Source organism: Pinus tabuliformis, chromosome 3_2, assembly GCF_031772625.1.
Source record: "Pinus tabuliformis cultivar Carrire ecotype Pingquan chromosome 3_2, CPIR1, whole genome shotgun sequence".
In the NCBI taxonomy this organism is placed as follows: Eukaryota; Viridiplantae; Streptophyta; class Pinopsida; order Pinales; family Pinaceae; genus Pinus; species Pinus tabuliformis.
The window spans coordinates 78,015,955-78,032,807 of record NC_142302.1 but is presented as its reverse complement, the minus strand read 5'-3'; the positions used below and the strand labels follow the sequence as shown (position 1 = coordinate 78,032,807).

General features: G+C 36.9%; 1 protein-coding gene and 1 long non-coding RNA gene across 6 annotated transcripts in view; one reads left to right on the top strand and one right to left on the bottom strand.

Annotated features, from left to right (window-relative positions):
* The window catches only part of LOC149179936 (ras-related protein RABC1-like), a 510,646-nt gene that overhangs the window by 462,701 nt on the left and 31,092 nt on the right, over positions 1–16,853 (bottom strand). The gene's annotated exons all lie outside the window — the stretch shown is intronic.
* On the top strand, positions 12,365–13,763 carry LOC149179937 (uncharacterized). Its single transcript, XR_016257417.1, has 2 exons — positions 12,365–12,719; positions 13,299–13,763. It is a non-coding gene; the product is annotated as an uncharacterized LOC149179937 (long non-coding RNA).

Sequence of the window (16,853 nt, the reverse complement as noted above, 5' to 3'; positions counted from 1 at the left end):
ATAAATTCAGGGATTCAAAGATCAAACGAGATTCAGAGGCGAGAGGGAAAAAAAGCCTCGAGGAAGAATGCCCAGTCCGCTAGAACAGGGGGACAGATAAAGGGAAGGGCGCTGAACAGGGGAAGGAGTAGGAGAAATATATAGGAGGGCGGGGACGATGAGGGGCAATCACAAGAATGGAGAGAGGAACATGGATAGGGCACGGGAATTCCAGATGTCTGTCCTGAGGAGTCAGAAAGGCATGGTCGATAAGATAGAAATCGACTAAATTACTAATTGAAGTCAGAGGAATGAGAGAATCGTTTCTGAGCCAAATCCCTATGTTGATCATGATCTTGCTGTAGGTTTGAAGAATCTGAATACACTTCCACCTATCAGAACTATAAGATTTGTTGCAGGTTGGACTGAAACGATTCATGGCAAAGGCTGCTGAGTCTCCTCGGCATTGCATAGTAAACTGCCCCTTGACCTGTCGCAAGCCTTGTTGGCATGTATGTCAACTTGCTTATTGAGCGAGCGAAGGATATGATGAAAATTCAAATTAGCCATTGTCTGGTGTAAGAATTGACAACGCTGAATGACCTGCTGTAGGAGAACATTAGGTAATTCTTTATTTTGAGCCATTAAACTAATAACAACCAATGAATCTCCAAGGATTTTTGTTATTCTTATACCAAGTCTGTTGAGATGGATTAGCCCTTGATATAAGGCCAACGCTTCTGCCCTGTTGTTAGAGATTTGCCCAAGTCCCCATTCATAGAAAAGGATGAAGTCCCCATTGGCATTGAAGATCACTCCCCCTGCTCCAGCAATTCCAGGGTTTGACTTTGATGCTCCATTGAAAAAAAGATAGTGATTGTTGCAGTTTTATAACCATTTTGCAAACTCATCCTCTTTTAACCTGATTTTCCATCTGAGGGTTTCCTGGGTATTCTGGTCTTTAGCTACATTTCCATTCTGAATGTTATTATTTTTATCCAGTATATAGCTGATAAAACTTCTTTCTTCAACACTGTACATAGTTACATCGATATTGTTTTGAGATTTGACAGAAATGGTTTCTAGAGCGAGGCTCTTTGCCTTATTGCAGAGAGTTCTTGTAGCCGAGTCCTTGTCCTTAAAGATTTTACGGTTTCGAGCTAGCCAAATACTCCATAACATAGTGTAGGGGAGTGTATTTCAGACCCTCTTCACTAAATTGCTCTTCTTATGATGCCAAGGACAGTTCTTTTTCCAATAATGGATCACATCTCCTATGGAGTTCTGGATACTCCAAGGGATATTATCAATAGGGGATAAGTTTTTCCAACATGTGATAGCAAAGGGACAGTCGACAAAGAGGTGATGCATAGATTCTTCAGCAGCATAGCAGTTGGGGTAGCGAGAGGGACCATTGATACCCCTCTTTTGTAAATTTTCTGCTGTGAGGATTTTTCCTTTTAGAAGGGTCCAAATAAAAATTTAATTTTTGGAAGAGCCTCTGATTTCCAAACCATTTTCCAATGATTCCATATTGGCATAGGGAAAATGTTGTAGCAAATGTGTTGGTGGGCTGCTTTGACAGTGTAATTTGATCCAGTTGGATCCCATCGAAATCCATCCATCTCATTCTTTTTGATGGGAGCTTTGCTGTGGAGAAGAGAATGCAGAGTAGATAGGCTTGCTTTAAGATCATTGGGGATAATAGGAAAGGACCACCCAAGCCAAAGATGAGAAAGTGGATCCCAGCAAGAGATTTGATCCAAATAATAGATACCAATGCTGTCAAAAAAAGTGAGAATAGGAATAGTTCCTTTGTGACTATTTATTGGCTGTTGTCCCAGTATTTTATCAACTCCAATATTAATATTGGCTCCTCCCTTGGGAACTTTGGAAATATTCTGAGCCATGAATGGAATAGATTTTTTACATAAACGCCAAATTTTTTATGAGTCTTTGTTAGGAATATCGAGATCTAGCAACTGTTGTCTGGGGAAGTTCAAGTATTTAATTTCCAGCACCCTTTTCCACCAGGCAGAAAGACCAGTTATAAACCTCCAAGCAATTTTTCCTCCAAAGGCTAGGTTTAGAAATTTGGTGGATCTAATACCAAGACCTCCTCTATCCTGGGATTGAATGACCTATTTCCAATTGACTAAATTGAATTTCTTTTTGTCGTTTTTCCCTCCTTGCCAGAGGAATTGGCGGAGGATAACTTCCATTTTGTAATGGAAGGAAGCTGGAGCTTGGTAGAGAGAGAAATGATATAGGGGTAGAGAAGAAATACATGATTTAAGAAGGATGAGGTGGCCTGATGGATTGAACCAAACAGATCCCCATTGCTGCACTTTCCGCTTCACCTTGTCAATGATGATGTCCCAAGTTTCTGCCTTTAAAGGTCCTAGACTCACTGGCATGCCCAAGTAAGAGAAATGAGTCCACTCATGGTTGCAAGGGACTCCAAAGATATTTGCAATATTGTGAATGACCTAATTTGTTGCATTCCATCCATAAATACAACTTTTCAACTGGTTGACCAAACCGCCAGAATACCTCATAAATTTGTCTAATAGAGTCTTGAATCTCCTTTCTATAGTGGTGGAGGCTCCTCCAATTAGCAAAGTATCATCGGAAAACTGTGAGTGGTTGATATTCTTGACTCCATTCCCAAATTTGATTCATGTGATGAGGCCCACCCTTCGGTTGAAGTCCAAAGCTTGACTAAAGGATTCAGCCATAAGAATAAAAAGATAAGGAGAAAGAGGGCAGCCCTGTCTGAGACCATGAGAGGATTGAAAAGCTTCACCCAGTCTACCATTAACCAGAGGGGAAATCCAGGGCCCAGAGATGCAAGCAGTGATGAGGTTTAGAAAGGGCGAATCAAATCCCATCTTTTTTAAGACAACTATAAGGTAGGAATGCCTAACTCTGTCAAAGGCGTTGGCAAGGTTGAGCTTGAGGATGAACCCTTTCTCCTTTCTAGAGAGACTCAAATGAATGGCTTCTTGAACTAGGAGTATGGAATCAGTTATTTGTCTGTTGGCCAGGAGCCCTCCTTGGTTTTCTGAAACAAGAAAGGGGAGGAGGGGTTTAAGGAGGGAAGCTACGATTTTGGTCAGGATCTTGTAGGAAGAATTGCAGAGGGAAATGGGTCGAAACCGAGAAAAGGAAGTAGGTCGATTTTCTTTAGGAATGAGAGCAAGATAAGTGGCATTGGTATATCCTCCTATTTTACCCTTTCCCTGGATCCATCTGATCATTTTTGTCAAATCTTTTTTGATTAGTCCCCAAAACGCCCTATAGAAGCAAATGGGAAATCCATCAGGGCCAGGAGCCTTACCAGGCTGGAGAGTCCAAATCGTTCTTCTAATTTCCTCCTCATCAATTTCCTTATTCAGGCTGTCATTCATTTCCTTGGTGATTCCATTAGGCAAGTATTGAAGAAAATTGACGTAATCCTCTTCTCCTTTTGTTTCAGTTAGGAGTTCTCTGTAATGTTTTGTGGCAGCCTTTCTAATGGCCTCTTGGGTGATTTGCTGATTGCCCTCAACATCTAAAATAGAGCTTACGTTGTTCCTGATTTTTCGTGCCGTGGCCTGTTTGTGAAAAAAGGTTGTATTCTTATCACCCCCTTGCAGCCAGAGTTGCCTCGACTTTAATCGCCATTTTAATTCTTCTTCTCTATTTATATGACACAGTTGTGTATAGAGAGTGCTTTCTTGTTCCTTATTCTCCTGAGAGAGGCCATGCTCTTCTATTGTTCTTTGGATGTTGTTTAAGTCACTCTTGATTTTCTTTTTGATCTCCTCAAGCTCCTTGTAACTAGATTTTACCCATTCTTTGATAGCCTGTTTGGTTTTTCTTTGTTTGGTTTCCCATATGAAACCAGGAGAGCCTTCAATGTGCTGATTCCAAGTTCCCTGAACAATTTCTTTAACAGCTGGTATACAATTCCAGAGGGGACTGTATTTAAACGGGATGGGTCCAAGGGGGCAGTGGCTTTCCAGAGTAAGGGTTATAGGATAGTGGTCAGAGGCTGAAGAGGAAAGGATGCTAGCATACCCCACAGAGAAGGAAGAGAGAAACAAAGCATTAATTAAAAACCTGTCCAGCCTTTCCATTATGTTACCAATGCCCAGCTTGCGATTGCTCCAAGTATACCTGCGATTTTTTGGAGCAACATCCACAAGTTCATGGTCTTGCATGATATTTTCCAAACGATTTTTGAAGGGATCAGGTGAGAAGCAACCTCCCCGATTTTCGTTGGCATGTAAAATAAGATTAAAATTGCCTCCCACAATAATATTAGAGTTTATTTCACCATCGATACTAGCCTTAAGATCATCCCAGCAACATTCCTTTTCTCTGAAGTGGTTGGGGGCATAAACATTATAAATGATTACAGTTTGGTTGTCTATTCTATTTTCCAGAATAGTTTTGATCCAATGCTGATGTAAATTTTCTGATGTGTAGTTCCACTTACTGTGATTCCAGAGAGTGGCAATTCCTCCGGATGCTCCTCTTGATTCAATGATATTGCCTTTGTACTACTTCTGTTGATCTATTATTCCTCTCATTTCTTGTTGGTCTTGCTTTATCTCCTGAATCAATAAAATTTCTGGTTTTTCACTGTGTATAAGTTCTCTAAGGGCTGAAACTTTGGAGGGGTGCCCTAATCCCCTACTATTCCAAGAAAAAAATTTCATCATTGGGTATTGGGGGTACGGAGAGGTGCTCGCCCCCCTTGATATTTGTGATTTGTCTCTTTATCATGTTGCCCCAGGATGTAAGATTCTATAGGGGTTTGTGTGCCCATAGCTATGTCTTTCTGAGCATTCTCATCTCTATGCTGCTTGGCCGATTTTCTACCAGGTCCAGGTTTCTTGTAAGAGTCGCTAGAAGTTCCATGGTCTTTGGAGGAGCTTCTGGTAAGCCTGATAACAGGAGGGTCAAGAGTAGCATGAGATGGGATGACCAAGGGGGGAGAAGGTTCAGAAGCTTCGGAAAGAATCAAGGGGGGGGGGGGGAGAGGGATCCACGGAAGGAGGATCAGGGGGAGATAAGACTAGAAAGGGGTTAGATGAAGAGGGGAGGGGTGGATGGTCAAGAGGGGAATGGGCAGACAAGAGAGGGGAGAATGAAGAGGGACGAGATGCATTGGGTACAGGAGGGCTAGATTCAAGGGAGGCTTTGGACGAAGAGGCAGTCTTCTTCTTTTTTACAGTTTCCCATTGGTCTTCTTGAACGTTGTTCTCTGCATCAACAAGTTTAGAACATCGATTGGCAAAGTGGCCATATTCATGACATACCTTACATTTAAATGGTATCTACTCGTAGTCCAGCTGCTAGATATGGCTCCACTCGTCCACTTTCAGCTTTATAGCTTCAGGGAGTCATTTGTCAAGGTCCACTTCAACACAAATCCTTGCACAGGCCTACATGTTTTCTTTCAGTTCGCTGCGATCAATATATTTTCCAACTGCATTCCCAATGGCACGCACTGATTCATCTCCCCAGCAGTGGAGCGGGAGATGAGGGAGACGGACCCCAACCGAAACAACACTGGGGACATCCAGTTCAGGGTCAAAGTCTGGGGTCCATTTGTTGAGATACAGGCCCCTGGAGTCCATGAAATAGGACCCGTTTCTGAAAATTAAATCCTTATCCTCTTTGGATTCAAAGTGGAATGTGAAATATCCTTTCCCACAAAAGTTGATGGAGATTTTCCCTTGAATTTTGTCAAACCAATTTCTTTCTACCCATCTTTGAACAATTTTTGGAGAAGGCCAGAGGCCTGTAACTTGACCTATAAGACCTTTTTCTGCAAGAGACAATGCAGCCATGCGGGGCAATACTGGAGGTAAATGAACTTCTTGAAGCACATCCAGCTTCTTAACAAATTTAGTGAGAGCTGGTCGAGGGCGTTGTGGTGGAAGAGATTTCACCAGATTTGAAAAGGCACATTGTGGATCAGCTCCCTCCGATGGAGGATCCGGAGGGGCCATGGCAGGAGGCCGAGGCCCAGGCGGCCGCGAAGCAGGCACTTAGCGTGCGCAGCAGAGGGGCTTCTGAGAGGGAACGCACGATCAATATTCTACAATATTATTATATTTAATTATAGTTATTATTTTTAATTTAGAATGTGATATTGTTTTTGTTATTATGGTTATTTTATTTACAATATTATTATATTTAATTATAGTTATTATTTTTAATTTAGAATGTGATAGATAAGTATATTTATGATGATATATTTTAAAATGCGAATATTTATTTATTTTTAATTGATTTTGATAATACATTTTTCTATTTGAGGTTTATTTTTATTTTTATTTTTTTTTAATGAACTTCCGGATGGAGAGCTTGCATTAATTCACACTTGTTGATGCAGGTTGAATTATTTGCTTAAGTGGAGGGGCCATCTTTTTGGTTTTGAAATTCATTAGGTTTATCTAGTCAAATTTAGAATAACCTTCCATTTTCCCATTTGTTAAGATAATAGTCTTTAATCCACTCATCCATATTATTTCTTAAAACATCCCAAATTGTTTTACTAAAACTTTCATTTCATTTTCACCTTAGACTTTATTGCATAAGGTTTAATAATTGTATTCTGGAGGAGCCCCCATGAATGAGAGGAGAGGCAACCTAAAGTGTGAAGAGGGTTTATGAGGTGACATTGCAATCCCTCTTAGTTCCTCCATGGTTTCACTTGAGTTTTAGTGCATTATCTCAAAAGGTGGGGGTTTGAGAGGTCACAACTACCTTATCTTTTGGCACGATAAATAAGTTTTTGTCATTTTGGAATTTAAAAAAAAAAAACAAAAAAGATTACAAGGATTTTTAGTGAAAGTGTGAAAAAAATAGAAATCTTTTTGTGGATATAGAAAATGTGTCATATGCTCTCATTCAAACGATTGAAAATCATTATAATAGGAGGAAGACTACATGGTAAAATTGTAGAATGACAGTGCAACTCTATCAGGAATAGATAAAAAAGAAGATATATTTGGAAAAAATCAAAATTCAAACTTTTCTTATAGAATTCATATGATGAATACAATGGAAAAAATGTAGCCCCGAGGGTTAGCTCAATTGGTCGAGGTCCCATTGCTAAAGCACCTTGCCATTGGGAGGTCACTAGTTCAATTCTCCTTGACACTCTTGTGGTTAAACTTGGATTAATTTGGCAAAATGGTATGGTCCCTTCAAGAGGACCCCACCTGATTTTCCATGAAAAATAAAAAAAAAATAAAAAAAAAAAATAAATAAAAAAAAAAAAAAAAAAAATGCACTTTGCAAATAAAAGTGCAAATTGTTAAAAAAAACATGTATAAACTTGGTTGAATTTAAAAATAGAACAATAACAACTAACAAAATTATATTGACTAAAAACCAAAATATCTAATAAAAATATAAATATACAGCTTAAGTTTAATCATATGCATCTTAATGTAAAAATCTAAAAGAATAAATTTTCAATAAAACTCTATTGTTATCTTAATCATAAAAGTCATCACAATGATAAATAATCCGATATCAATAAAAAAAATATAATATTTACATTTCAAAAAAATACAATTTTAATATAACCTTCGAAAAACAAACCTAGAACCATAATAAAAAAATTCCTAGAAAATATTTCACTACAAAATTATATTGACTAAAAACCAAAATATCTAATAAAAATATAAATATACAACTTAAGGTTAATCATATACAACTTAAGGTTAATCATATACAACTTAAGATTAATCATATGCATCTTAATGTAAAAATCTAATAAAACTTTATTGGGTCTTCCTGATCATAAAAGTCATCACAATGATAAATAATCCGATATCAATAAAAAAAATATAATATTTACATTTAAAAAAAATACAATTTCAATATAACCTTCCAAAAACAAACCTAGAATCATAATAAAAAAATTCCCAGAAAATACCTTCACTTAAATGTGATATAAGAATTTGAATGAGAATACATTGATGCTTCTACAACGTGTCAACCTTTTTTGAGTTTTGATAATCATCTCATTTGTTTACTTATATTTTTCAAAGAACAAAGCCATCCTAAACACGAGGGCGTGTAACATGCCTAATTATTAATATTATACTAGTAAACAATATGGAAACCCATACTCTTCATCATAGTCATGTCTCTTAGGAATTATTTATATTATATAATCTTCTTCTTTTACATATCATGCTCCCCTTATATTGTGCATATTTATTATTTTATCTTTTCCGAATAATAGCTTGTCCATATTTCTATTAATACAACATCTTGGAATTGTGGCAAGGTACAACATAATAGAGTTGTTTGAATTTCTAAGCCATAAAGGATCCTAGAAGTAGCGTGGAAGTAGGCATAGTAGATTGTCTATCATGTGGATGCATTTTCCTTTTCCAGGGAGAGGAGTTTAAGGTATTACAAAGTTCATGGTATGTAGTTTGTGAAGGAACAATATATGGTACATTAGTTAACAATTATGTCATTATTAGAATGATAAAAAAAAAAAACACAAGAAAATTATTATTATTATTTTTAAATTAGAAATTAGAGTTAAACGTTATCATTATATTAATAATGCCATATAAAAATTTAAAAAACCATTAACATAATTAGATGTCAGTTGAAAAGAACAAAATATAATTAACTTAATTTAAGTTAAAGGTAATCAAAATTACATTAAATATGGATCATGGCAATCAAAATTACATTAAACTTGGATTATGGCGATTAGCCCAACTAGCTACACTAAATATCTAGTGAACAGAAAGCATGTATCCTAAAGGGTTTGTCATTTTTTTGTTTTTCATTTTAAATTTTGTAAACATCTTTTCAAGGGATTTCTTAGTATTTGACTATCATTACCGCTTAGGGTTATACTTAAAATTATAATGCTTCCATAATGGGTGAAATTATAAAAGAAATCATTAGTGTTCATCTCGAATAAAATAAGGCATATTATTAAGATTATTAAATTGAATTTATGATAATAGTTTAGGATAGAATTATGAATGGATAAAATTAGGAAAAAATGATTCTTGAAGTTTATATTTCTAAGTAATGTCTTTTTAGTTACATTCAATAGTATTAAATTTTAGGAAGCTTAGTTTATGAATGAACCAGGTAAAATAGTATTGTAATAATATACAAAAATCAATTTATGTTTTTACTTTTATATTATATAAATTTATTAGGACTAATCTTTTTCATAAAGCTAAAGACTATTATATGGGGTTGTTTTACTATTAACATAGTTTTATTTTGATTCCAAATCTATCAAGCCTCTATAGTGATCAAATTTGTGAAAATGTAAACTTATTTTTTAGTGTAAAGTTTGAAGAAAGATTTGTATCTCAATGGATTTTATTCATCTTTTCTTTTTGTCATTCAAAATGACTTTCATTAGATTTTCAAAATAACATAACATACAAAAATTATCTCAACAATCCTCGCTCTCTCATTTCGACCAAATGTTTTGAGATTGGGGGCTGGAGAATACCAGGGAAGACAATTTGCATACATTATTTCTGGAGGGCGATGTGGCCCTAACATACTCGAAGCAATACAAAAAGAGACCTGAACTGACAACAACATATCAAGGAGGGGGATGGAGGGGCATTACAGTGGGAGCTGCAAAGTAACCAACACGATCATGAATATGGAAGTCAATGTGTTCCACCCGCGCTTCCAAGCTGCGAAGGTGGTCATTTGTGCGGCGATGACTGCGCCAGAGGTTATCCAAATGCTCTAGAATTTCATTTTGACTATATTGAATATCAGTAAGATAAGCCACTATCTCATTACGATCTTCATACTTGTGGTCCTTAAGGATGTCAATGTCAAGTTGAATGTGTCGCAATTGCTCTGCGATGGATTCCATGGAAGTAGAGGCCACAAGGTTACCTGGCGAACTAGTTGGAGAGATAGCTTCAACGCCCTCTATTTCTCAGCTGGCTGAGTTGGCAGAGGAAAAATTGTGACCTGGCTTAGGACGCCCAGCCTGGGCATGCTGGCCCCTCCCTCGGCAAGAACGACCCCATTGGCGGGGTACGCTGAAAAAAACACAACAATGCCCAAACTTCCCCGAAAGAATATGAACCACCAAACCGACACCATAACCAGAGGAGCAAGACGGGCAAGAGTTCACCCAGACCGACGAGCGAAGCGGAGCAGCCCCCACATACAACCCCAAAGCTTGACGCAAACAGAGAATGCGACCCCAATTAGAAAAGAGGAAAATATTGATGCCTTAGAACCAGAGAAGAGACCCAAGCCAATAACACAATTTACCAATTCATCTTAACACTTAGTAGATTCAAAGTTAAAATGGATCTATAGCGATTCTTAATAATATTATTTATATTTATATAATTCTCATATGTCCATATATATAAAAATATTCTTAATTTTAATTTTATAAAAATCTTGACTATATAAGACATTTTTCTTCGGCATATTTTAGAGTTTTTTAAATTTATTTTTTAATGTGATATGTATACATTGATCATACATATAAATATATATAACTTACAAAAAGAGTTTATTATAAATATTGATTTTTTATATACTTATTAATTAAATTTAAATATAAATATAAAATTTTGAAATAGAATAGTTAATATATAATATGAAATATTATAATTATTAATATGAATCATTATTATTTTAATTTATTTTAATATGAGATCCATATTATAATTTTATTAAGAAAAAGAAAACTACAATATCACAAATTGAATGAATTTGTTATTATTATTATTATTTTTAAATAAAATAGACAATATATTTTATTATTTTTTGATATAATGTTTCATTTTATCTCTCCTACTAAACTATAAAGTGTCTCAAAACATAAAAATAAAATAAATATGGAATCCGAGAGGATTCCAAAAATTGCTTCTAACTTTAGTCAAAACCCCATTTGCGGGTCGCATAAGGATGCCCAGTCTTGGCTCAACCTTTGGGGGATTAAGGAGGAGATCATCATGGGAAGCAAGGATAGTATCAAAGATACTATTACCTCCAATTTTAAGGACAAGATGTGGGATGGTAAGGAGCTGGAGGGTAAAAGGAAGCTAAGATACTATAAGGAGGTGATCAACCCCACCTTTGATAACCAGAATTATCTCTCTATGTTGACCAACACTAAGAAGAAAATGAACATCGCTAGGATAAGAACTAATTCTCATGAGCTTCGAAGTGAGACCGGGCGATGGTCTACTCCCAAGACTCCCTGGGATGATAGAATCTGTCAGATTTGTGATACTAACAAGGTGGAGGATGAAAAGCACTTCTTTTAGATTGCCCGGCTCTTGCCCACATCTGCTCTCAATTCCTTATCATCAGCCACACCTCCAATCTTCTTGACCTATTAAGCCCGTCCAAGTATAGGGATCTTGGAGCCCACGTCCGCTCTCAATTGCCTATCATCAACCACACCTCCAATCTTCTTGACTTATTAAGCCCGTCCAAATATAGCGATCTTGGAGCGCTTCTTTCCCTTCTCCTTGATTATAGAATCAAGATTTTGAAGAATGACAATGAGACTTTTTTTTGTCCTTTTCTTTATGTTTGAGAGACACCAGGTCTTAGTAAACATTAATCATCATCATTATTATCATCAAATTACTAAAATGATAATATCAATATCTAATTTATAGCGATCTTGGAGCGCTTCTTTCCCTTCTCCTTAATTATAGAAACAAGATTTTGAAGAATGACAATTAGACTCTTTTTTTTTGTCTTTTTCTTAAAGTTCGTTAGACACCATTGATCTTAGTAAACATTAATCATCATCATTATTATCATCAAATTACTAAAATGATAATATCAATATTTAATTTACAATACCTATTTATAATTAATAATAATATAATGTGATATTAAATATCAAATCCAATCCTCCAAATTCAAAATATCCCAAGTCTCATGTAGTTTGAAATCAGGAAACATGCATACGAGTTTACAAGACTCTTGCCCACATGAAATCAGGAAAGATTGCCTGGCTCTTGCCCACATCTGCTCTCAATTCCTTATCATCAGCCACACCTCCAATCTTCTTGACCTATTAAACCCGTCCAAGTATAGGGATCTTGGAGCCCACATCCGCTCTCAATTGCCTATCATCAACCACACCTCCAATCTTCTTGACTTATTAAGCCCGTCCAAGTTAAGATATATCTCAGCACGATAAAATTGCACATAATGGAGAAGGATAGAAAAAAGACGTATTGGAGAACAGATTAAATTATTTTGGAGAATATGGTCTAATGATTAGCTCAAGAAGTTTGATCTTTACAAGTTTTGTGATCTAATTTTAAATAATACTCTATATATCCAAAAACCTGCTCCAAATCCAAACACACAATTCTTGGGTTGAAAAAAAAAACACAAAAATGACCGCGACGGAAAGAGGGTTTATGATTTAGAATGCCGAAAACAGACATCTGCAACGTGTACAGAGCATGTAGATTGCATAACGTCGACAAACCCAAACACGCCCAAAAAAACGACGGCAAATAGGGAAATGGTAATTTCTTCGCAATCAGCGCCATTTTTTGGAGTCGTGGTGTGCGCCGGGCTGCGGAGGAGGTGAGAATTTTCAATCAGAGTTTGTTGTGAAGGAAAAAGAAGATTCACATTCATGCCCCTCAATTGCACAAGCTGTGGTATACTCTGTTTTAGCCCTAGAATTTATTGGAGAAAGGGGAATCGCGTTTGTCCTCAAGGTGTGTACCAGAGTCCTTTATTGAATTCAATGATCAGGAGATGGGAAGAAATTTAAATCTGTTTAAAAAAAAAATCCGGACCAATAGGGTTAGGTTTTCTAAATTTATTTATTTATCTAAATCCAGAGTAACAAGTTGAATAGTCTGCAATTTGAAATGATGTTGTCTAACTAATTTGTGTTTTGGAGTATGATTTTTGGCTATAACTTTTAAGCAGTTTACCAATTTTGTTGTTTAAAATGATTTTAAATGCATAAATACATTTAACTTACGAACAAAAATTGAGATATTAAATTGTGGGGAATTTAGTGATTCCCAAAAAAATGTTTCGAATAATTATTGAGCAAATTTAACTCAAAAATATGCCCAAAAAAACTTCCAAGCTTCCAATGTTGAGACAAGTATGAACACAGAATTAAAACAAAGTACACCACGGCATTTGAAATGGTTTGAGGAGCAATGACGTGCTCTGTTTTGACCACTGAAATATTTTCAAAGGCATAATGTGTTATCTTAAACTTGGATTTTTTTGCGAAGGTAATATCTAGTGTTGTAATTCTGAAGTTTTGTTTGGAAAAGGTGAGAGAGAGCAGGCGTAACAAGGCATGTAATTTACTTCCGGATGATACCCTATTTCTTGAGATATACGTAATTTGAGCCTTTTGAGGCGAACATGTTGAGCTTCAGGAAGCGATTTTGGGTCGTCATGAAGAATGATCAAAGCCGGGAAACAGAAAATGCACACCCTCAGATGTACCAGGGTTTTATCAAAGCCGGGAAACAGAAAATGCACACCCTCAGATGTACGAGGATTTTGCGGCTTCATCACAATAAAAACACCACAATAGTACGATGACAGCCAGTGGTTCAAAGTAGATGAAAAAGGAACTTAGACTTGTAATGCTAAGATACCAGTTATAAAACACAATGTGGTCAGTCAGATTTACATACAGTTGTAGATCTTGAGATTTGAAAAAAATTTAAATATGTAAATTTTTTTGGACATAAAAAGAAAAAAGGCTAAATATTCTGTCTTTTACCTAATCATTATTGTTCGTCTATAAAAATAACATATTTAGTTGAGGAAGATTCAGATGATGAATAAATCTTTTACAAATGCTATCACGGTTTTTCTTTGAAATCTAAATAAATCATTTGCAAATGTTGAAACCATCTTGTGTACATCTTTCCACCTTGTATGATGAAGTTGTAGGGATGTTTCTGTTAGCACTCCAAGAAGCTCTCCTAGGTTGTAGCTCAGAGATGCCTGGAAACATATATATCTTCAATATCGTTCTCTGAACTATTGGAATGGATTGGGGTTTGGATCAAGTCAGATGACCGTTTGAACTCTATTTCACTCAAAACATGCATGAACACCCTCAGCTAGACAAGGCTTTCAACCACTAATGCTCAATAGATTATAGATTCAATGGATAGATGGAGAATACTGACTGTATCAGCAGATGCATACATAAACACATATGAATGGCTAGCTACAGAAAGCAAATGAAGCTTACAAATCTAATATATCAATGCAGAGATAAGATGATAGTTATCTGGGATTGAAGATATAACAACAAAAGAAGCTTGTATAACTGAAATGAAGATGAGACGCTGAGAGGAGCAGAGTCCCCACAGTGTCTAAAAGTTGAACCCCTATTTATTCTAACTTTCAGCCTTTTATAGGCTCTTTACAATGCTCTTGGGCTCTCTGAGGCTTGACATGTCTTACTCTATCCCCTCTGGCTTCTAACAAACATAGTAACCGAATTCTGGTAATTTTGTTGCGCTGACAGGTAGCTCGCTCGTGCCAACGATGCTTCATGATCAATTTTCTTGGTTCGGCTGCATCGTGTTGTGTTAAGGGGAGGTGGCCACCTATTCTGCACTAGATGAATGCATTGGGCCTTTGGAATCCCTGAAACGGCCGCTTTCTGTTACACAAAGAAACGCTGCAATACTGTGAAATTCCGTCGAAACTCTGTTTATTCCGGACTTCAAAAGTCCTTAAATACAGTGTATTCCTCTATTGGGTCCATTCTCATCGCTATCGCAAGTCGCTTCAGCCTTGCTCCTTTGTATTTTTAAAAATACGTTAAAAATCGTGAAAATAACATGAAAATTGGCTCCCTCCGGACTTCAAATATTATATATTTCCCTTTACGAACCCTTTCGGGTCCGGGTCTTATCGCATCGACGTTGTTTCTTTGTATTTCGTTAAATAACGAAATATGTGAAAATACATTAACAAATGCCTTTCGGCGGATCTCAAAATCTATGCAATAATGCTTATATAGCCATCGGGTCCGGCTAATCGCATCACACATATACATGTGTAAAGACCTCACTCCATAATGTTTCCCCGATTGTAATATTGCGATGCGATTGATCGCAATCGCATATCGCGATAGCCCTGGGCCGTTGTAAGCGCTCTGTTGTGGTTGCCGATTGCGATTTGCCAATCAGATTTGCACCGTTGATCGGCCAGATCTGACGGCTGCTGTGCATTCGTTGCTCAAGCCTCCGCTGCTCTGTTTTTCACTGATTTTTATTGTTTTTCGCCTCCCAATAGTGTTTTTCCGCATGTTTGAAGGTTCCCCTTATGCAATGGTTTTGATCTTGTGAATGATTTTAAGAAGATTTCAAAGACTTAGAGTGTGTTTTGGATCTGTTTGGATCAGCACCTCAGGGCTAACACAGCTTATGGCCAAAGCATAGCAAGAGGAGATGTGGCCGTCGGAGCTAAAACAGGGGACATTTCTGCTAAAAATGGCAGCCCCCTACCTCAGGGGCTAACACTTGCTCCTTCTGGGGATGAAAGCCTCCCTATGAGGTTTCAAGAACTGCAAACTACTGTCTTTCCAATAACAACCCAAACAAACTTATCTCCTAGTGTTCCATTGGGCATGGAGTTTATTTGTATACAAAAAAAAAAAAACAAAACAAAACAAAACCTATTACAATATTAAGGCCTTAGAGCCTCATATGAAGTAAAATTTCAAAAACCGCCCATTGACTGGGCCATCAAAAACACCTTCCCCCTCCAAATTCTGCGGAATGAAAGTGTTGTTCATCTGAACTTGAGCAATGACAAACGGTCCTGTCCATAAGGCATCAAATTTACCATGGTTTCCCTTCTTTTCCTTCAACACATCCCATTTGAGAACCCAGTCACCAACCTGAAAATTGTCCCTTTTTGCCTTTTTATCAAAGGTTTCTTTGATCTTCTTCTGATGAATTCTTAACTTTTCAACCAGTTTTCTCTGATCTGCTGCAATTCAACCAAGTTACTCATTCTCCTCGCTATGTCATTCTCTTCATCATGTTCTTCTTGCAAGAATTTGGCCACAGGGAGAATCAGTTGGATAGGAAAAACAACATCAGCACCATAAACCAGCTTAAATGGAGAATTTCCTATGGACTTCTGGGTGGTAACTCTGTCAGCCCATAGTGCAAACCTCAACTTGAAATCCCAGTTATTTTTGTTGTCCTCCAACAATTTTTTTATTATCCTTACAAGACTCTTGTTAGATGATTCCGCCAGGCCATTGCCTTGAGGATAATATGAAGCAAAATGCACCAATTGAATGCCCATGGATTCACACATGTCCACCAATTCTTCTGCTCTGAAAGCTGCTGCAATATCAGTGACTAGTTTTGTTTGGCAACCAAATCTAGTGAAAATATTCTCATTCAAGAACTTGATGATTAGCATTTTTTGTGGGTATGGCCTCAATCCATTTGGTGAAATAATCAGTGGCTACCAAGATCCATTTGTGATGGCCACTGGAATGTGGATTGATCTCACTTATGAAGTCCAAGCCCCACTGCTGGAAGAGACCATTGATGTGTATTGGCTTCAAAGGCAGAGATTTTAGCTGTTGTCTTCCTGCAAACCTCTGACATTTGTCACAAGATTTCACAAAAGAAAACACATCAGAGAACATAGTAGGCCAATAATACCCAGCTCGCAGGATCTTGTGGGCTATAGTTTTCCAATAATGATGCCCTCCGCAAATGCTAGAATGGAACTGGTGCGTGACTTCCACAGATTGTCCTTTGTCTAGACATCTCAAGAGGATCCCTGATGGGTCTTTCCAATAGAGCAAGTTTTCATTAATGTAGAATTTC